General features: G+C 46.4%; 5 non-coding genes and 30 pseudogenes across 5 annotated transcripts; all 35 read right to left on the bottom strand.

Annotated features, from left to right (window-relative positions):
- Positions 1–89: 89 nt before the first annotated feature.
- Positions 90–208, bottom strand: LOC148262426 (5S ribosomal RNA; annotated as a pseudogene).
- A 204-nt stretch (positions 209–412) lies between these two features.
- On the bottom strand, positions 413–530 carry LOC148262425 (5S ribosomal RNA; annotated as a pseudogene).
- Positions 531–766: 236 nt separating this feature from the next.
- On the bottom strand, positions 767–885 carry LOC148262424 (5S ribosomal RNA; annotated as a pseudogene).
- A 206-nt stretch (positions 886–1,091) lies between these two features.
- LOC148262423 (5S ribosomal RNA) lies at positions 1,092–1,210 on the bottom strand (annotated as a pseudogene).
- A 205-nt stretch (positions 1,211–1,415) lies between these two features.
- On the bottom strand, positions 1,416–1,534 carry LOC148262422 (5S ribosomal RNA; annotated as a pseudogene).
- Positions 1,535–2,093: 559 nt separating this feature from the next.
- On the bottom strand, positions 2,094–2,212 carry LOC148262421 (5S ribosomal RNA; annotated as a pseudogene).
- A 561-nt stretch (positions 2,213–2,773) lies between these two features.
- LOC148262420 (5S ribosomal RNA) lies at positions 2,774–2,892 on the bottom strand (annotated as a pseudogene).
- Positions 2,893–3,101: 209 nt separating this feature from the next.
- Positions 3,102–3,220, bottom strand: LOC148262419 (5S ribosomal RNA; annotated as a pseudogene).
- An 880-nt stretch (positions 3,221–4,100) lies between these two features.
- Positions 4,101–4,219, bottom strand: LOC148262418 (5S ribosomal RNA; annotated as a pseudogene).
- Positions 4,220–4,428: 209 nt separating this feature from the next.
- LOC148262417 (5S ribosomal RNA) lies at positions 4,429–4,547 on the bottom strand (annotated as a pseudogene).
- A 205-nt stretch (positions 4,548–4,752) lies between these two features.
- On the bottom strand, positions 4,753–4,870 carry LOC148262416 (5S ribosomal RNA; annotated as a pseudogene).
- Positions 4,871–5,430: 560 nt separating this feature from the next.
- Positions 5,431–5,549, bottom strand: LOC148262415 (5S ribosomal RNA). Its single transcript, XR_015820595.1, has one exon. It is a non-coding gene; the product is annotated as a 5S ribosomal RNA (ribosomal RNA).
- A 205-nt stretch (positions 5,550–5,754) lies between these two features.
- On the bottom strand, positions 5,755–5,873 carry LOC148262414 (5S ribosomal RNA; annotated as a pseudogene).
- A 559-nt stretch (positions 5,874–6,432) lies between these two features.
- Positions 6,433–6,551, bottom strand: LOC148262413 (5S ribosomal RNA; annotated as a pseudogene).
- A 205-nt stretch (positions 6,552–6,756) lies between these two features.
- Positions 6,757–6,875, bottom strand: LOC148262412 (5S ribosomal RNA; annotated as a pseudogene).
- A 203-nt stretch (positions 6,876–7,078) lies between these two features.
- LOC148262411 (5S ribosomal RNA) lies at positions 7,079–7,197 on the bottom strand. The gene has a single exon (XR_015820275.1). It is a non-coding gene; the product is annotated as a 5S ribosomal RNA (ribosomal RNA).
- A 560-nt stretch (positions 7,198–7,757) lies between these two features.
- On the bottom strand, positions 7,758–7,876 carry LOC148262410 (5S ribosomal RNA; annotated as a pseudogene).
- Positions 7,877–7,987: 111 nt separating this feature from the next.
- On the bottom strand, positions 7,988–8,105 carry LOC148262409 (5S ribosomal RNA; annotated as a pseudogene).
- A 559-nt stretch (positions 8,106–8,664) lies between these two features.
- On the bottom strand, positions 8,665–8,783 carry LOC148262408 (5S ribosomal RNA; annotated as a pseudogene).
- A 564-nt stretch (positions 8,784–9,347) lies between these two features.
- LOC148262407 (5S ribosomal RNA) lies at positions 9,348–9,466 on the bottom strand (annotated as a pseudogene).
- Positions 9,467–9,670: 204 nt separating this feature from the next.
- LOC148262406 (5S ribosomal RNA) lies at positions 9,671–9,788 on the bottom strand (annotated as a pseudogene).
- Positions 9,789–10,349: 561 nt separating this feature from the next.
- On the bottom strand, positions 10,350–10,468 carry LOC148262405 (5S ribosomal RNA; annotated as a pseudogene).
- Positions 10,469–10,670: 202 nt separating this feature from the next.
- Positions 10,671–10,789, bottom strand: LOC148262404 (5S ribosomal RNA; annotated as a pseudogene).
- Positions 10,790–11,348: 559 nt separating this feature from the next.
- Positions 11,349–11,467, bottom strand: LOC148262403 (5S ribosomal RNA). Its single transcript, XR_015820209.1, has one exon. It is a non-coding gene; the product is annotated as a 5S ribosomal RNA (ribosomal RNA).
- A 562-nt stretch (positions 11,468–12,029) lies between these two features.
- On the bottom strand, positions 12,030–12,148 carry LOC148262402 (5S ribosomal RNA; annotated as a pseudogene).
- A 209-nt stretch (positions 12,149–12,357) lies between these two features.
- Positions 12,358–12,476, bottom strand: LOC148262401 (5S ribosomal RNA; annotated as a pseudogene).
- A 203-nt stretch (positions 12,477–12,679) lies between these two features.
- On the bottom strand, positions 12,680–12,797 carry LOC148262400 (5S ribosomal RNA; annotated as a pseudogene).
- Positions 12,798–13,358: 561 nt separating this feature from the next.
- LOC148262399 (5S ribosomal RNA) lies at positions 13,359–13,477 on the bottom strand (annotated as a pseudogene).
- A 205-nt stretch (positions 13,478–13,682) lies between these two features.
- LOC148262398 (5S ribosomal RNA) lies at positions 13,683–13,801 on the bottom strand (annotated as a pseudogene).
- Positions 13,802–14,364: 563 nt separating this feature from the next.
- Positions 14,365–14,483, bottom strand: LOC148262397 (5S ribosomal RNA; annotated as a pseudogene).
- A 203-nt stretch (positions 14,484–14,686) lies between these two features.
- Positions 14,687–14,805, bottom strand: LOC148262396 (5S ribosomal RNA). The gene has a single exon (XR_015819723.1). It is a non-coding gene; the product is annotated as a 5S ribosomal RNA (ribosomal RNA).
- A 562-nt stretch (positions 14,806–15,367) lies between these two features.
- Positions 15,368–15,486, bottom strand: LOC148262395 (5S ribosomal RNA). Its single transcript, XR_015820300.1, has one exon. It is a non-coding gene; the product is annotated as a 5S ribosomal RNA (ribosomal RNA).
- Positions 15,487–15,695: 209 nt separating this feature from the next.
- On the bottom strand, positions 15,696–15,814 carry LOC148262394 (5S ribosomal RNA; annotated as a pseudogene).
- Positions 15,815–17,217: 1,403 nt separating this feature from the next.
- Positions 17,218–17,336, bottom strand: LOC148262393 (5S ribosomal RNA; annotated as a pseudogene).
- Positions 17,337–17,896: 560 nt separating this feature from the next.
- On the bottom strand, positions 17,897–18,015 carry LOC148262392 (5S ribosomal RNA; annotated as a pseudogene).
- Positions 18,016–18,297: the final 282 nt, after the last annotated feature.

Here is an 18,297-nt window from a genome sequence, read left to right as displayed (position 1 = left end):
CGGCGCCTTGACTCACATTTGCGAAAAAACCTTAGGACCATAATTAAAGTCGCGCGTAACGTCGAACAGCACATCTGAAAAAAAGAAAATGGGTGGAACACGAGAACTTCCCAGGGGGTAACCCATCATTGTACTACTTTCGCCAAAGCACACTTAACTGCGGAGTTCTGATGGGATTCGGTGCATTTGTGCTGGTGTGACCGCACCTGTTTAATTTCGTGCTGAAAATACATACACTCCTTCTTCCCTCCCCCCCTTCCATCATTTGTTTCCTTGTGCGTTCACACTGCACCTCTCCTTCTCGTTCTAATATCGATTAAAATGCCCCTGATTCTTGACTCACATTTGCGTATAAATCAGCGGACCATAGTTCCAGTCGCGCGTAACGTCGAACGACCCATCTGAAAAAAAATTGTTGCGATACGAGGACTTCCCAAGAGGTCACCCATCCGAGTACTACTCTCGCCCAAGCACGCTTAACTGCAGAGTTCTGATGGGATCCAGTGCATTAGTGCTGGTATGATGCCACTTGTTTAATTTTGCGCTTCAAATACATACACTCATTCTCTTTTCTTCCTCCTCCCGTCATTTGTTTCCTTGTGCGTGCGCACTGCACCTCCCGTACTCGTTCTAATATCGAGTAAAATGCCACGGCGCCGTGACTCACATTTGCGAATAAACCTGCGGACCATAAATCAAGTCGCGCATAAAGTCGAAAGAATCATCTGCAAAATGATGGGTGCAACACGAGGACCTCCCAAGAAAATGGGTGAAATAAAAGGACTTCGCAGGAGGTCACCCATCCGAGTACTTTTCTCGCCCAAGCACCCTTAACTGCGGAGTTCTGATAGAATCCGTTGCATTAGTGCTGGTATGATCCCTCACGTTTCATTCCACACTGCAAATACATACACTCTTTCTCCTTCCATCCCCCCTCCCGTCATTTCTTTCCTTATTCGTGCGCACTGCACCTCTCGTTCTCGTTCAAATATCAAGTAAAATGCCACGGCGCCGTGACTCACCTTTGCAAATGAACCAGCGGTTTATAATTCCATTTGCGCGTAACGTCGAACAACCCATCCGAAAAAAAATAGGTGCAACACAAGGGCTTCCCAAGTGGTCACCCATCCGAGTACTACCCTCCCCTAAGCACACTTAACTGCGGAGTTCTGATGGGATCCGGAGCATTAGTGCTGGTATGATCGCACCTGTTTAATTTCGCGCTGCAAATACATACACTCCTTCTCCTTTATTCCCCATCCCGTCAATTGTTTCCTTGTGCGTTCACACTGCACCTCTCATTCTCGTTCTAATATCGATTAAAATGCCCGTGCTTTTTGACTCACATTTGCGTATAAACCAGCGTACCCAAGTTCCAGACGAGCGTAACGTCGAACGACCAGTCTGAAAAAAAATTTGTGCAACACGAGGACTTCCCAGGAGGTCACCCATCCAAGTATTAATCTCGCCCAAGCACACTTCACTGCGGAGTTCTGATGGGATCCGGTGCATTAGTGCTGGTATGATCACACCTGTTTAATTTCGCGCTGCAAATACATAAACTCATTCCCCTTTCTTCCCCCTCTCGTCATTTGTTTCCTTGTGCGTGCGCACTGCACCTCCCGTTCACGTTCTAATATCAAGTAAAAAGCTACAGCGCCGTGACTCACATTTGCGAATAAACCCGAGGACCATAATTCAAGTCGCACGTAACGTCGAAAGAATTATCTGCAAAAAAATGGGTGCAACACGAGGACTTCACAAGAAAATGGGTGAAATATAAGGACTTCGCAGGAGGTAACCCATGCTAGTACTACTCTCGCCCAAGCACCCTTACCTACGGAGTTCTGATAGAATCCATTGCATTAGTGCTGGTATGATCGCACCTGTTTCATTTCGTGCTGAAAATACATACACTCCTTCTCCTTCCCTCCCCCTCCCACCAATTGTTTCCTTGTGCGTTCACACTGCACCTCTCCTTCTCGTTCTAATATCGATTAAAATGCCCCTGATTCTTGACTCACATTTGCGTATAAACAAGCGGACCCCAGTTCCAGTCCCGCGTAACGTCGAACGACCCGTCTGAAAAAAAATTGGTGCGACATGAAGACTTCCCATGAGGTCACCCATTTGAGTACTACTCTCGCCCATGCACACTTAACTGCGGAGTTCTGATGGGATCCGGTGCATTAGTGCTGGTATGATCGCAACCGTTTAATTCTACGCTGCAAATACATAAACTCCTTCTCCTTTCTTCCCCATCCCGTCATTTGTTTCCTTGTGCGTGCGCACTGCACCTCCCGTGCTCGTTCTAATATCAAGTAAAAATCTACGGTGCCGTGACTCACATTTGCGAATAAACCTGAGGACAATAATTCAAGTCGCACGTATCGTCGAAAGAATGATCTGCAAAAAAATGTGTGCAACACGAGGACTTCCAAAGAAAATGGGTGAAATATAAGGACTTCGTAGGAGGTCACCCATCCGAGTACTTTTCTCGCCCAAGCACCCTTAACTGCGGAGTTCTGATAGAATCCATTGCATTTGTGCTGGTATGATTGCTCATGTTTCATTCTGCGTTGCAAATACATACACTTTTTCTCCCTCCATCCCCCCTCCCGACATTTGTTTCCTTGTGCGTGCACTCTGCATCTCTCCTTCTCGTTCTAATATCCATTAAATGGCCCCTACTTCTTGACTCACATTTGCGTATAAACCAGTGGACCCTAGTTCCAGTCGCGCGTAACGTCGAACGACCTGTCTGAAAAAAAAATTAGTGCGACGCGAGGACTTCCCAGGAGGTCACCCATCCGAGTACTACTCTCGCCCAAGCACACTTAACTGCGGAGTTCTGATGGAATACGGTGCATTAGTGCTGGTTTGATCGCAACGGCTTAATTTTGCGATGCAAATAGATAAACTACTTCTCCGTTCTTCCCCATCCCATCATTTGTTTCCTTGTGCGTTCACACAGCACCTCTCGTTCTCGTTCAAATATCAAGTAAAATGCCACGGCGCCGTGACTCACATTTGCGAATAAATCTGCGGACCATAATTAAAGTCGCGCGTAACGTCGAACGACACATCTGAAAAAAAGAAAATGGGTGCGACACGAGAACTTCCCAGGAGGTAACCCATCATTGTACTACTTTCGCCAAAGCACACTTAACTGCGGAGTTCTGATGGGTTCCGGTGCATTTGTGCTGGTGTGACCGCACCTGTTTAATTTCGTGCTGAAAATACATGCACTCCTTCTTCCCTCCCCCCCTCCCATCATTTGTTTCCTTGTGCGTTCACACTGCACCTCTCCTTATCGTTCTAAAATCGATTAAAATGCCCCTGATTCTTGACTAACATTTGCGTATAAACGAGCGGACCATAGTTCCAATCACGCGTAACGTCGAACGACCCATCTGAAAAAAAATTGTTGCGATACGAGGACTTCCCAAGAGGTCACCCATCCGAGTACTACTCTCGCCCAAGCACATTTAACTGCAGGGTTCTGATGGGATCCAGTGCATTATCGCTGGTATGATGCCACTTGTTTAATTTTGCGCTTCAAATAGATACACTCCTCGTTTCTTCCTCATCCCGTCATTTGTTTCCTTGTGCGTGCGCACTGCACCTCCCGTACTTGTTCTAATATCAAGTAAAATGCCACGGCGCCGTGACTCACATTTGCGAATAAACCTGCGGACCATAAATCAAGTCGCGCGTAACGTCGAAAGAATCATCTACAAAAAGATGGGTGCAACACGAGTACCTCCCAAGAAAATGGGCGAAATATAAGGACTTCGCAGGAGGTCACCCATCCGAGTACTTTTCTCGCCCAAGCACCCTTAACAGCGGAGTTCTGATAGAATCCGTTGTATTAGTGCTGGTATGATCCCTCATGTTTCATTCTGCACTGCAAATACATACACTATTTCTCCTCCCATCCCCCCTCCCGTCATTTGTTTCCTTGTGCGTGCACTCTTCATCTCGCTTTCTCGTTCTAATATCAAGTAATATGCCCCGGCACCGTGACTCATCTTTGCAAATGAACCAGCGGTTTATAATTCCCTTCGCGCGTAACATCGAACAATCCATCCGAAAAAAAATAGGTACAACACGAGGGCTTCCCAGGTGGTCACCCATCCGAGTACTACTCTCGCCCAAGCACACTTAACTGCGGAGTTCTGATGGAATACGGTGCATTAGTGCTGGTTTGATCGCAACAGCTTAATTTTGCGCTGCAAATAGATAAACTACTTCTCCGTTCTTCCCCATCCCATCATTTGTTTCCTTGTGCGTGCGCACTGCACCTCTCGTTCTCGTTCAAATATCAAGTAAAATACCACATCGCCGTGACTCACATTTGCGAATAAATCTGCGGACCATAATTAAAGTCGCGCGTAACGTCAAACGGCACATCTGAAAAAAAGAAAATGGGTGCAACTCGAGAACTTCCCAGGAGGTAACCCATCATTGTACTACTTTCGTCAAAACACACTTAACTGCGGAGTTCTGATGGGATCCGGTGCATTTGTGCTGGTGTGACCGCACCTGTTTAATTTCGTTCTGAAAATACATACACTCCTTCTTCCCTCCCCCCCTTCCATCATTTGTTTCCTTATGCGTTCACACTGCACCTCTCCTTCTCGTTCTAATATCGATTAAAATGCCCCTGATTCTTGACTCACATTTGCGTATAAATCAGCGGACCATAGTTCCAGTCGCGCGTAACGTCGAACGACCCATCTGAAAAAAAAATTGTTGCGATACGAGGACTTCCCAAGAGGTCACCCATCCGAGTACTACTCTCGCCCAAGCACGCTTAACTGCAGAGTTCTGATGGGATCCAGTGCATTAGTGCTGGTATGATGCCACTTGTTTAATCTTGCGCTTCAAATACATACACTCCTTCTCTTTTCTTCCTCCTCCCGTCATTTGTTTCCTTGTGCGTGTGCACTGCACCTCCCGTACTCGTTCTAATATCAAGTAAAATGCCACGGCGCCGTGACTCACATTTGCGAATAAACCTGCGGACCATAAATCAAGTCGCGCATAAAGTCGAAAGAATCATCTGCAAAAAGATGGGTGCAACACGAGGACCTCCCAAGAAAATGGGTGAAATATAAGGACTTCGCAGGAGGTCACCCATCCGAGTACTTTTCTCGCCCAAGCACCCTTAACTGCGGAGGTCTGATAGAATCCGTTGCATTAGTGCTGGTATGATCCCTCATGTTTCATTCTGCACTGCAAATACATACACTCTTTCTCCTCCCATCCCCCATCCCGTCATTTGTTTCCTTGTGCGTGCACTCTGCATTTCTCTTTCTCATTCTAATATCAAGTAATATGCCCCGGCACCGTGACTCATCTTTGTAAATGAACCAGCGGTTTATAATTCTATTCACGCGTAACGTCTAACAACCCATCCGAGAAAAATAGGTGCAACACGAGGGCTTCCCAAGTGGTCACCCATCCGAGTACTATGCTCGCCCCAACACACTTAACTGCGGAGTTCTGATGGGATCCGGAGCTTTAGTGCTGGTATGATCGCACCTGTTCACTTTCGCGCTGCAAATACATACACTCCTTCTCCTTTCTTCCCCCTCCTGTCATTTGTTTCCTTGTGCGTTCACACTTCACCTCTCATTCTCGTCCTAATATCGATTAAAATGCCCCTGCTTCTTGACTCCCATTTGCGTATAAACCAGCGGACCCTAGTTCCAGAGGTGTGTAACGTTGAACGACCCGTCTGAAAAAAAATTGGTGCGACACGAGGACTTCCCAGGGGGTCACCCATCCGATTACTAATTTCGCCCAAGCACACTTCACTGCGGAGTTCTGATGGGATCCAGAGCATTAGTGCTGGAATGATCGCACCTGTTTAATTTCGCGCTGCAAATACATAAACTCATTCCCCTTTCTTCCCCCTCCCGTCATTTGTTTCCTTGTACGTGCGCACTGCACCTCCCATTCTCGTTCTAATATCAAGTAAAATGCTACAGCGCCGTGACTCATATTTGCGAATAAATCTGAGGACCATAATTCAAGTCGCGCGTTACGTCGAAAGAATCATCTGCAAAAAAATGGGTGCAACACAAGGACTTCCCAGGAGGTAACCCATGCTTGTACTACTCTCGCTTAAGCACCCTTACCTACTGAGTTCTGATAGAATCCGTTGACTTAGTGCTGGTATGATCGCACCTGTTTCATTTCGCGCTGCAAATACATAAACTCCTTCTCCTTTCTTCCCCCTCCCGTAATTTGTTTCCTTGTGCGTGCGTACTGAACCTCCCGTTTTCGTTTTAATATCAAGTAAAATGGTACAGCGCCATGACTCACATTTGCGTATAAACCTGAGGACCATAATTCAAGTCGCGCGTAACGTCGAAATAATCATCTGCAAAAAAATAGGTGCAACACGAGGACTTCACAAGAAAATGGATGAAATATAAGGACTTCCCAGGAGGTAACCCATGCTAGTACTACTCTTGCCCAAGCACCCTTACCTACGGAGTTCTGATAGAATCCGTTGTATTAGTGCTGGTATGATCGCACCTGTTTCATTTCGCGCTGCAAATACATAAACTCCTCCTTTCTTCCCCCTCCCGTGTTTTTTTCCTTGTGCGTGCGCACTGCACCTCTCGTTCTCGTTCAAATATAAAGTAAAATGCCACGGTGCCGTGACTCACATTTGCGAATAAATCTGCGGACCATAATTAAAGTCGCTCGTAACGTCGAACGGCACATCTGAAAAAAAGAAAATGGGTGCAGCACGAGAACTTCCCAGGAGGTAACCCATCATTGTACTACTTTTGCCAAAGTACACTTAACTGCGGAGTTCTGATGGGATCCGGTGCATTTGTGCTGGTGTGACCGCACTTGTTTAATTTCATGCTGAAAATACATACACTCCTTCTTCCCTCCCCCCTCCCATCATTTGTTTCCTTGTGCGTTCACAATGCACCTCTCATTCTCGTTCTAATATCGATTAAAATGCCCCTAATTCTTGACTTATATTTGTGTATAAACCAGCGGACCATAGTTCCAGTCGTGCGTAACATCGAACGACCTGTCTGAAAAAAAATTGGTGCGACACGAGGACTTCCCATGAGGTCACCCATCCGAGTACTACTCTCGCCCAAGCACACTTAACTGCAGAGTTCTGATGGGATCCAGTGCATTAGTGCTGGTATGATCGCACCCGTTTAATTCTGCGCTGCAAGTAAATAAACTCCTTCTCCTTTCTTTCCCCTCCCGTCATTTGTTTCCTTGTGCGTGCGCAATGCACCTCCTGTGCTCGTTCTAATATCAAGTAAAATACTACGATGCCGTGACTCACATTTGCGAATAAATCTGAGGACCATAATTCAAGTTGCGCGTATTGTTGAAAGAATCATCTGCAAAAAAATGGGTGCAACACGAGTACTTCCTAAGAAAATGGGTGAAATATAAGGACTTCGCAGGAGGTCACCCATCCGAGTACTTTTCTCGCCCAAGCACCCTTAACTGCGGAGTTATAATAGAATCCGTTGCATTAGTGCTGGTATGATCCCTCATGTTTCATTCTGCGCTGCAAATACATACACTCTTTCTCCTCCCATCCCCCCTCCCGTCATTTGTTTCCTTGTGCGTGCACTCTGCATCTATCTTTCTCGTTCTAATATCAAGTAATATGCCCCGACACCGTGACTCACCTTTGCAAATGAACCAGCGGTTTATAATTCCATTCGCGCGTAACGTCGAACAACCCATCCGAAAAAACATAGGTGCAACACGAGGGCTTCCTAGGTTTTCATCCATCTGAGTACTACTCTGGCCCAAGCACACTTAACTGCGGAGTTCTGATGGGATCCGGGGCTTTAGTGCTGGTATGATCGCACCTCTTTAATTTCGCACTGCAAATACATACACTCCTCCTTTCTTCCCCCTCCCGTCATTTGTTTCCTTGTGCGTTCACACTTCACCTCTCATTCTCGACCCGTCTGAAAAAAAATTTGTGCGACACAAGGACTTCCCAGGAGGTCACCCATCCGAGTACTACTCTCGCCCAAGCACAATTAACTGCTGAGTTCTGATGGGATCCGGTGCATAGTGCTGGTATGATCGCACCCGTTTAATTCCGCGCTGCAAATACATAAATTCCTTCTCCTTTCTTCCCCCTCCCGTCATTTGTTTCCTTGTGCATGCGCACTGCACCTCCCGTTCTCGTTCTAATATCAAGTAAAATGCTACGGTGCCATGACTCGCATTTGCGAATAAACCTGAGGACCATAATTCAAGTCGCGCGTATCGTCGAATGAATCATCTGCAAAAAAATGGGTGCAACACGAGGACTTCTTAAGAAAATGGGTGAAATATAAGGACTTCGCAGGAGGTAACCCATGCTAGTACTACTCTCGCCCAAGCAACCTTACCTACGGAGTTCTGATAGAATCCGTTCCATTAGTGCTGGTATGATCGCACCTGTTTCATTTCGTGCTGAAAATACATACACTCCTTCTCCTTCCCTCCCCCTCCCATCAATTGTTTCCTTGTGCGTTCACACTGCACCTCTCCTTCTCGTTCTAATATCGATTAAAATGTCCCTGCTTCTTGACTCACAATTGCGTATAAACCAGCGGACCCCAGTTCTAGTCGCGCGTAACGTCGAACGACCCGTCTGAAAAAAAATTGGTGCGACACAAGGACTTCCCAAGAGATCACCCATCCGAGTACAACTCTCTCCCAAGCACACTTAACTGCCGAGCTCTGATGGGATCCGGTGCATTAGTGCTGGTATGATCGCACCGGTTTAATTCTACACTGTAAATACATAAACTCTTTCTCCTTTCTTCCGCCTCCCGTCATTTGTTTCCTTGTGCGTGGGCACTGCACCTCCCGTGCTCGTTCTAATATCAAGTAAAATGCTACGGTGCCGTGACTCACATTTGCGAATAAACCTGTGGACCATAATTCAAGTCGCGCGTATCGTCGAAAGAATCATCTGCAAAAAAATGGGTGCAACACGAGGAGTTCCTAAGAAAATTGGTGAAATATAAGGACTTTGCAGGAGGTCACCCATCCTAGTGCTACTCTCGCCCAAGCACCCTTAACTTGCGGAGTTCTGACAGAATCCGTTGCATTGGTGCTGGTATGATTGCTCATGTTTCATTCTGCGCTGCAAATACACAAACTCCTTCTCCTTTCTTCCCCCTCCCGTCCTTTGTTTCCTTGTGCGTGCGCACTGCACCTCTCGTTCTCGTTCAAATATCAAGTAAAATGCCACGGCGCCGTAACTCACATTTGCGAATAAATCTGCGGACCATAATTAAAGTCGCGCGTAACGTCGAACGGCACATCTGAAAAAAAGAAAATGGGTGCAACATGAGAACTTCCCAGGAGGTAACCCATCATTGTACTACTTTCCCCAAAGCACACTTAACTGCGGAGTTCTGATGGGATCCGGTGCATTAGTGCTGGTGTGACCGCACCTGTTTAATTTCGTGCTGAAAATACATACACTCCTTCTTCCCTCCCCCCCTCTCATCATTTGTTTCCTTGTGCGTTCACACTGCACCTCTCCTTCTCGTTCGAATATCGATTAAAATGCCTCTGATTCTTGACTCACATTTGCATATAAACCAGTGGACCATAGTTCCAGTCGCGCGTAACGTCGAACGACCCTTCTGAAAAAAAATTGTTGCGATACGAGGACTTCCCAATAGGTCACCCATCGGAGTACTACTCTCACCCAAGCACGCTTAACTGCAGAGTTCTAATGGGATCAAGTGCATTAGTGCTGGTATGATGCCACTTGTTTAATTTTGCGCTTCAAATACATACACTCCTTCTCTTTTCTTCCTCCTCCCGTCATTTGTTTCCTTGTGCGTACGCACTGCACTTCCCGTACTCGTTCTAATATCAAGTAAAATGCTACGGCGCCGTGACTCACATTTGTGAATAAACCTGCGGACCATAAATCAAATTGCGCGTAACGTCGAAAGAATCATCTACAAAAAGATGGGTGCAACACGAGGACCTCCCAAGAAAATGGGTGAAATATAAGGACTTCGCAGGAGGTCACCCATCCGAGTACTTTTCTCGCCCAATCACCCTTAACTCCGGAGTTCTGATAGAATCCGTTGCATTAGTGCTAGTATGATCCCTCATGTTTCATTTTGCACTGCAAATACATACACTCTTTCTCCTCCCATCTCCCCACCCGTCATTTGTTTCCTTGTGCGTGCACTCAGCATCTCTCTTTCTCGTTCTAATATCAAGTAATATGCCCCGGCACCGTGACTCACCTTTGCAAATGAACCAGCGATTTATAATTCCATTCGCGCGTAACGTTGAACAACCCATCCGAAAAAAAATAGGTGGAACAAGAGGGCTTCCCAGGTGGTCACCCATCCGAGTACTACTCTCGCCCAAGCACACTTAACTGCGGAGTTCTGATGGGATCCGGGGCTTTAGTGCTGGTATGATCGCACCTCTTTAATTTCGCGCTGCAAATACATACACTCCTCCTTTCTTCCCCCTCCCGTCATTTGTTTCCTTGTGCGTTTACACTTCACCTCTCATTCTCGTTCTAATATCGATTAAAATGCCCCTGCTTCTTGACTCACATTTGCGTATAAACCAGCGGACCCTAGTTCCAGACGCGCGTAACGTCGAACGACCAGTCTGAAAAAAAATTGGTGCGACACGAGGACTTCCCAGGAGGTCAACCATCCGAGTACTAATCTCGCCCAAGCACACTTAACTGCAGAGTTCTGATGGGATCCGGGGCTTTAGTGCTGGTATGATCTCACCTCTTTAGTTTCGCGCTGCAAATACATACACTCCTTCTCCTTTCTTCCCCCTACCGTCATTTATTTCCTTGTGCGTGCGCACTGCACCTCCCGTTCTCGTTCTAATATCAAGTAAAATGCTACAGCGCCGTGACTCACATTTGCGAATAAACCTGAGGACCATAATTCAAGTCGGGCGTAATGTCGAAAGAATCATCTGAAAAAAAATGGGTGCAACACAAGGACTTCACAAGAAAATGGATGAAATATAAGGACTTCGCAGGAGGTAACCCATGCTAGTACTAGTCTCGCCCAAGCACCCTTACCTACGGAGTTCTGATAGAATCTGTTGTATTAGTGCTGGTATCATCGCAACTGTTTCATTTCGTGCTGAAAATACATACACTCCTTTTCCTTCCCTCCCCCTCCCATCAATTGTTTCCTTGTGCGTTCACACTGCACATCTCATTCTCGTTCTAATATCGATTAAAATGCCCCTGCTTCTTGACTCACATTTGCGTATAAACCAGTGGACCCTAGTTCCAGTCGCGCGTAACGTCGAACGACCCGTCTGAAAAAAAATTGGTGCGACACGAGGACTTCCCAAGAGGTCTCCCATCCGAGTACTACTCTCGCCCAAGCACACTTAACTACAGAGTTCTGATGGGATCCGGTGCATTAGTACTGGTATGATCGCACCTGTTTAATTTCGTGCTGCAAAGACATAAACTCCTTCTCCTTTCTTCCCCCTCCCGTCATTTCTTTCCTTGTGCGTGCGCACTGCACCTCCCGTGCTCGTTCTAATATCAAGTAAAATGCTACAATGCCGTGACTCACATTTGCGAATAATCCTGTGGACCATAATTCAAGTCGCGCGTATCGTCGAAAGAATCATCTGCAAAAAAATTGGTGCAACAGGAGGACTTCCTAAGAAAATGGGTGAAATATAAGGACTTCGTAGGAGGTCACCCATCCTAGTGCTACTCTCGCCCAAGCACCCTTAACTTGCGAAGTTCTGAAAGAATCCGTTGCATTGGTGCTGGTATGATTGCTCATGTTTCATTCTGCGCTGCAAATACATACACTTTTTCTCCCTCCATCCCTCCTCCCGTCATTTGTTTCCTTGTGCATGCACTCTGCATCTCTCCTTCTCGTTCTAATATCGATTAAAATGCCCCTGCTTCTTGACTCACATTTGCGTATAAACCAGTGGACCCTAGTTCTAGTCGCGCGTAACGTCGAACGACCTGTCTGAAAAAAAAATTAGTGCGACACAAGGACTTCCCAGGAGGTCACCCATCCGAGTACTACTCTTGTCCAGGCACACTTAACTACGGAGTTCTGATGGGATCCGGTGCATTAGTGCTAGTATGATCACAACTATTTAATTTCGCGCTGTAAATAGATAAACTCCTTCTCCTTTCTTCCCCCTTCCGTCATTTGTTTCCTTGTGCGTGCGCACTACACCTCTCGTTCTCGTTCAAATATCAAGTAAAATGCCACGGCGCCGTGACTCACATTTGCGAATAAATCTGCGGACCATAATTAAAGTCGCGCGTAACGTCGAACTGCACATCTGAAAAAAAGAAAATGGGTGCAACACGAGAACTTCCCAGGAGGTAACCCATCATTGTACTACTTTCGCCAAAGCACACTTAACTACGGAGTTCTGATGGGATCCGGTGCATTTGTGCTGGTGTGACCGCACCTCTTTAATTTCGTGCTGAAAATACATACACTCCTTCTTTCCTCCCCCCTCCAATCATTTGTTTCGTTGTGAGTTCACACTGCACCTCTCCTTCTCGTTCTAATATCGATTAAAATGCCCCTGATTCTTGACTCACATTTGCGTATAAACCAGCGGACCATAGTTCCAGTCATGCGTAACGTCGAACGACCCATCTGAAAAAAAATTGTTGCGATACGAGGACTTCCCAAGAGGTCACCCATCCGAGTACTACTCTCGCCCAAGTACGCTTAACTGCAGAGTTCTGATGGGATCCAGTGCATTAGTGCTGGTATGATGCCACTTGTTTAATTTTGCGCTTCAAATACATACACTCCTTCTCTTTTCTTCCTCCTCCCGTCATTTGTTTCCTTGTGCGTGCGCACTGCACCTCCCGTACTCGTTCTAATATCAAGTAAAACGCCACGGCTCCGTGACTCACATTTGCGAATAAACCTGCGGACCATAAATCAAGTCGCGCGTAACCTCGAAAGAATCATCTGCAAAAAGATGGGTGCAATACGACGACCTCCCAAGAAAATGTGTGAAATATAAGGACTTCGCAGGAGGTCACCCATCCGAGTACTTTTCTCGCCCAAGCACCCTTAACTGCGGAGTTCTTATAGAATCCGTTGCATTAGTGCTGGTTTGATCCCTCATGTTTCATTCTGCACTGCAAATTCATACACTCTTTCTCCTCCCATCCCCCCTCCCGTCATTTGTTTCCTTGTGCGTGCACTCTGCATCTCTCTTTCTCGTTCTAATATCAAGTAATATGCCCCGGCACCGTGACTCACCTTTGCAAATGAACCAGCAGTTTATAATTCCATTCGCGCGTAACGTCGAACAACCCATCCGAAAAAAAATTGGTGCAACACGAGGGCTTCCCAAGTGGTCACCCATCCGAGTACTACTCTTGCCCAAGCACACGTAACTATGGAGTTCTGATGGGATCAGGAGCTTTAGTGCTGGTATGATCGCACCTGTTTAATTTCACGCTTCAAATACATACACTCCTTCTCCTTTCTTCCCCCTCCCGTCATTTGTTTCCTTGTGCGTTCACACTTCACCTCTCACTCTCGTTCCAATACCGATTAAAATGCCCCTGCTTCTTGACTCACATTTGCATATAAACCAGCGGACCCTAGTTCCAGACGTACGTAACGTCGAACGACCCGTCTGAAAAAAAATTGGTGCGACACGAGGACTTCCCAAGAGGTCACCAATCCGAGTACTAATCTCGCCCAAGCACACTTCACTCTGGAGTTCTGATGGGATCCGGTGCATTAGTGCTGGTATGATCGCACCCGTTTAATTTTGCACTGCAAATACATAAACTCATTCCCCTTTCTTCCCCCTCCCGTCATTTGTTTCCTTGTGCGTGCGCACTGCACCTCCCGTTCTCGTTCTAATATCAAGTAAAATGCCACGGCGCCGTGACTCACATTTGCGAATAAACCTGAGGACCATAATTCAAGTCGCGCGTAACGTCGAAAGAATCATCTGCAAAAAAATGGGTGCAACACGAGGACTTCACAAGAAAATGGGTGAAATATAAGGACTTCGCAGGAGGTAACCCATGCTAGTGCTACTCTCGCCAAAGCACCCATACCTACGGAGTTCTGATAGAATACGTTGCTTTAGTGCTGGTAAGATCGCACCTATTTCATTTCGCGCTGTAAATACATACACTCCTTCTTCTTTCTTCCCCCTCCCGTCATTTGTTTCCTTGTGCGTGCGCACTGCACCTCTCGTTCTCGTTCAAATATCAAGTAAAATGCCACGGCGCCGTGGCTCACATTTGCGAAAAAATCTGCGGACCATAATTAAAGTCGCGCGTAACGTCGAGCGGCACATCTGAAAAAAAGAAAAAGGGTTCAACACGAGAACTTCCCAGGAGGTAACCCATCATTGTACTACTTTCGCCAAAGCACAGTTAACTGCGGAGTTCTGATGGGATCCAGTGCATTTGTGCTGGTGTGACCGCACCTGTTTAATTTCGTGTTGAAAATACATAAACTCCTTCTTCCCTCCCCCCTACCATCATTTGTTTCCTTGTGCGTTCACATTGCACCTCTCCTTCTCGTTCTAATATCGATTAAAATGCCCCTGATTCTTGACTCACATTTGCGTATAAACCAGCGGACCATAGTTCCAGTCGCGCGTAACGTCGAACGACCCGTCTGAAAAAAAATTGGTGCGACACGAGGACTTCCCAGGAGGTCACCCATCCGAGTACTACTCTCGCCCAAACACACTTAACTGCTGAGTTCTGATGGGATCCGGTGCATTTGTGCTGGTATGATCGCACCCGTTTAATTCCGCGCTGCAAATACATAAACTCCTTCGCCTTTCTTCCCCCTCCCGTCATTTGTTTCCTTGTGCGTGCGCACTGCACCTCCCGTGCTCGTTCTAATATCAAGTAAAATGCTACGGTGCCGTGACTCATATTTGCGAATAAACCTGAGGACCACAATTCAAGTCGCGCGTATCGTCAAAAGAATCATTTGCAAAAAAATGGGTGCAACACGAGGACTTCCTAAGAAAATGGGTGAAATATAAGGACTTCGCAGGAGGTCACCCATCCTAGTGCTTCTCTCGCCCAAGCACCCTTAACTTGCGAAGTTCTGATAGAATCCGTTGCATTTGTGCTGGTATGATTGCTCATGTTTCATTCTGTGCTGCAAATACATACACTTTTTCTCCCTCCATCCCCCCTCCCATCATTTGTTTCCTTGTGCGTGCACTCTGCATCTCTCTTTCTCGTTCTAATATCAATTAAAATGCCCCTGCTTCTTGACTCACATTTGCGTATAAACCAGTGGACCCTAGTTCCAGTCGCGCGTAACGTCGAACGACCCGTCTGAAAAAAAAATTAGTGTGACACGAGGACTTCCCAGGAGGTCACCCATCCGAGTACTACTCTCGCCCAAGCACACTTAACTACGGAGTTCTGATGGGATCCGGTGCATTAATGCTGGTATGATCGCACTTGATTAATTTTGTGCTGCAAATACATAAATTCTTACCCCTTTCTTGCCCCTCCCGTCATTTGTTTCCTTGTGCATGCGCACTGCACCTCTCGTTCTCGTTCAAATATCAAGTAAAATGCCACAGCGCCGTGACTCACATTTGCGAATAAATCTGTGGACCATAATTAAAGTCGCGCGTAACGTCGAACGACACATATGGAAAAAAGAAAATGGGTGCAACACAAGAACTTCCCACGAGGTAACCCATCATTGTACTACTTTCACCAAAGCACACTTAACTGCGGAGTTCTGATGGGATCCGGTGCATTTATGCTGGTATGATCTCACCTGTTTAATTTCGCGCTGCAAATACATAAACTCCTTCTCCTTTCTTCCCCCTCCCGTCATTTGTTTCCTTGTGCGTGCGCACTGCACCTCTCGTTCTCGTTCAAATATCAGGTAAAATGCCACGGAGCCGTGACTCACATTTGCGAATAAATCTGCGGACCATAATTAAAGTCGCGCGTAACGTCGACTGGTACATCTGAAAAAAAGAAAATGGGTGCATCATGAGGATTTCACAAGAAAATGGGTGAAATATAAGGACTTCGCAGGAGGTAACCCTTGCTAGTACTACTCTCGCCCAAGCACCCTTATCTACGGAGTTCTGATGGGATCCAGTGCATTAGTGCGGGTATGATGCCCCTTGTTTAATTTTGCGCTTCAAATACATACACTCTTTCTCTTTTCTTCCTCCTCCTGTCATTTGTTTCCTTGTGCGTGCGCACTACACCTCCCGTACTCCTTCTAATATCAAGTAAAATGCCACGGCGCCGTGACTCACATTTGCGAATAAACCTGCGGACCATAAATCAAGTCGCCCGTAACGTCGAAAGAATCATCTGCAAAAAGATGGGTGCAACACGAGGATCTCCCAAGAAAATGGGTGAAATATAAGGACTTCGCAGGAGGTCACACATCCGAGTACTTTTCTCGCCCAAGCACCCTTAACTACGGAGTTCTGATAGAATCCGTTGCATTAGTGCTGGTATGATCCCTCATGTTTCATTCCGCACTGCAAATACATACATTCTTTCTCATTCCATCCCCCCTCCCGTCATTTGTTTTCATGTGCGTGCACTCTGCATCTCTCTTTCTCGTTCTAATATCAAGTAATATGCCCCAGCAACGTGACTCACCTTTGCAAATGAACCAGCGGTTTATAATTCCATTCGTGCGTAACGTCGAACAACCCATCCGAAAAAAATAGGTGCAACACGAGGGCTTCCCAGGTGGTCACCCATCCGAGTACTAACCTCGCCCAAGCACATTTGCGAATAAACCTGACAACCATAATTCAAGTCGCACGTATCGTCGAAAGAATCATCTGCAAAAAAATGGGTGCAACACGAGGACTTCACAAGAAAATGGGTGAAATATAAGGACTTCGCAGGAGGTAACCCATGCTAGTACTACTCTCGCCCAAGCACCCTTACCTACGGAGTTCTGATAGAATCCGTTGCATTAGTGCTGGAATGATCGCACCTGTTTCATTTCGCGCTGATAAAACATACTCCTTCTCCTTTCTTCCCCCTCCCGTCATTTGTTTCCTTGTGCGTGCACACTGCACCTCTCGTTCTTGTTCAAATATCAAGTAAAATGCCACGGCGCCGTGACTCACATTTGCGAATAAATCTGCGGACCATAATTAAAGTCGCGTGTAACGTCAAACGGCACATCTGAAAAAAAAAAATGGGTGCAGCACGAGAACTTCCCAGGAGGTAACCCATCATTGTACTACTTTCACCAAAGCACACTTAACTGCGGAGTTCTGATGGGATCCGGTGCATTTGTGCTGGTATGATCGCACCCGTTTAATTCCGCGCTGCAAATACATAAACTCCTTCTCCTTTCTTCCCCCTCCCGTCATTTATTTCCTTGTGCGTGCGCACTGCACCTCCCGTTCTCGTTCTAGTATCAAGTAAAATGCTACAGCGCCGTGACTCACATTTGCGAATAAACCTGAGGACCATAATTCAAGTCGCGCGTAACGTCGAAAGAATTATCTGCAAAAAAATTGGTGCAACACTAGGACTTCACAAGAAAATGGGTGAAATATAAGGACTTCGCAGGAGGTAACCCATGCTAGTACTACTCTCGCCCAAGCACCCTTACCTACGGAGTTCTGATAGAATCCGTTGCATTAGTGCTGGAATGATCGCACCTGTTTCATTTCGCGCTGATAAAACATACTCCTTCTCCTTTCTTCCCCCTCCCCTCATTTGTTTCCTTGTGCGTGCACACTGCACCTCTCGTTCTCGTTCAAATATCAAGTAAAATGCCACGGCGCTGTGACTCACATTTGCGAATAAATCTGCGGACCATAATTAAAGTCGCGCGTAACGTCTAACGGCACATCTGAAAAAAAAAAATGGGTGCAACACGAGAACTTCCCAGGAGGTAACCCATCATTGTACTACTTTCACCAAAGCACACTTAACTGCGGAGTTCTGATGGGATCCGGTGCATTAGTGCTCGTATGATGCCACTTGTTTAATTTTGCGCTTTAAATACATACACTCCTTCTCTTTTCTTCCTCCTCCCGTCATTTGTTTCCTTGTGCGTGCGCACTGCACCTCCCGTACTCGTTCTAATATCAAGTAAAATGCCACGGCGCCGTGACTCACATTTGCGAATAAACCTGCAGACCATAAATCAAGTCGCGCGTAACATCGAAAGAATCATCTGCAAAAAGATGGGTGCAATACGACGACCTCCCAAGAAAATGGGTGAAATATAAGGACTTCGCAGGAGGTCACCCATCCGAGTACTT

Source organism: Carica papaya, chromosome 5 (genome assembly GCF_054855325.1).
Source record: "Carica papaya isolate Zhongbai chromosome 5, ASM5485532v1, whole genome shotgun sequence".
Lineage (NCBI taxonomy): Eukaryota > Viridiplantae > Streptophyta > Magnoliopsida > Brassicales > Caricaceae > Carica > Carica papaya.
The sequence above is the reverse complement of the archived record's forward strand: the minus strand, read 5'-3'. Positions and strand labels throughout refer to the sequence as shown.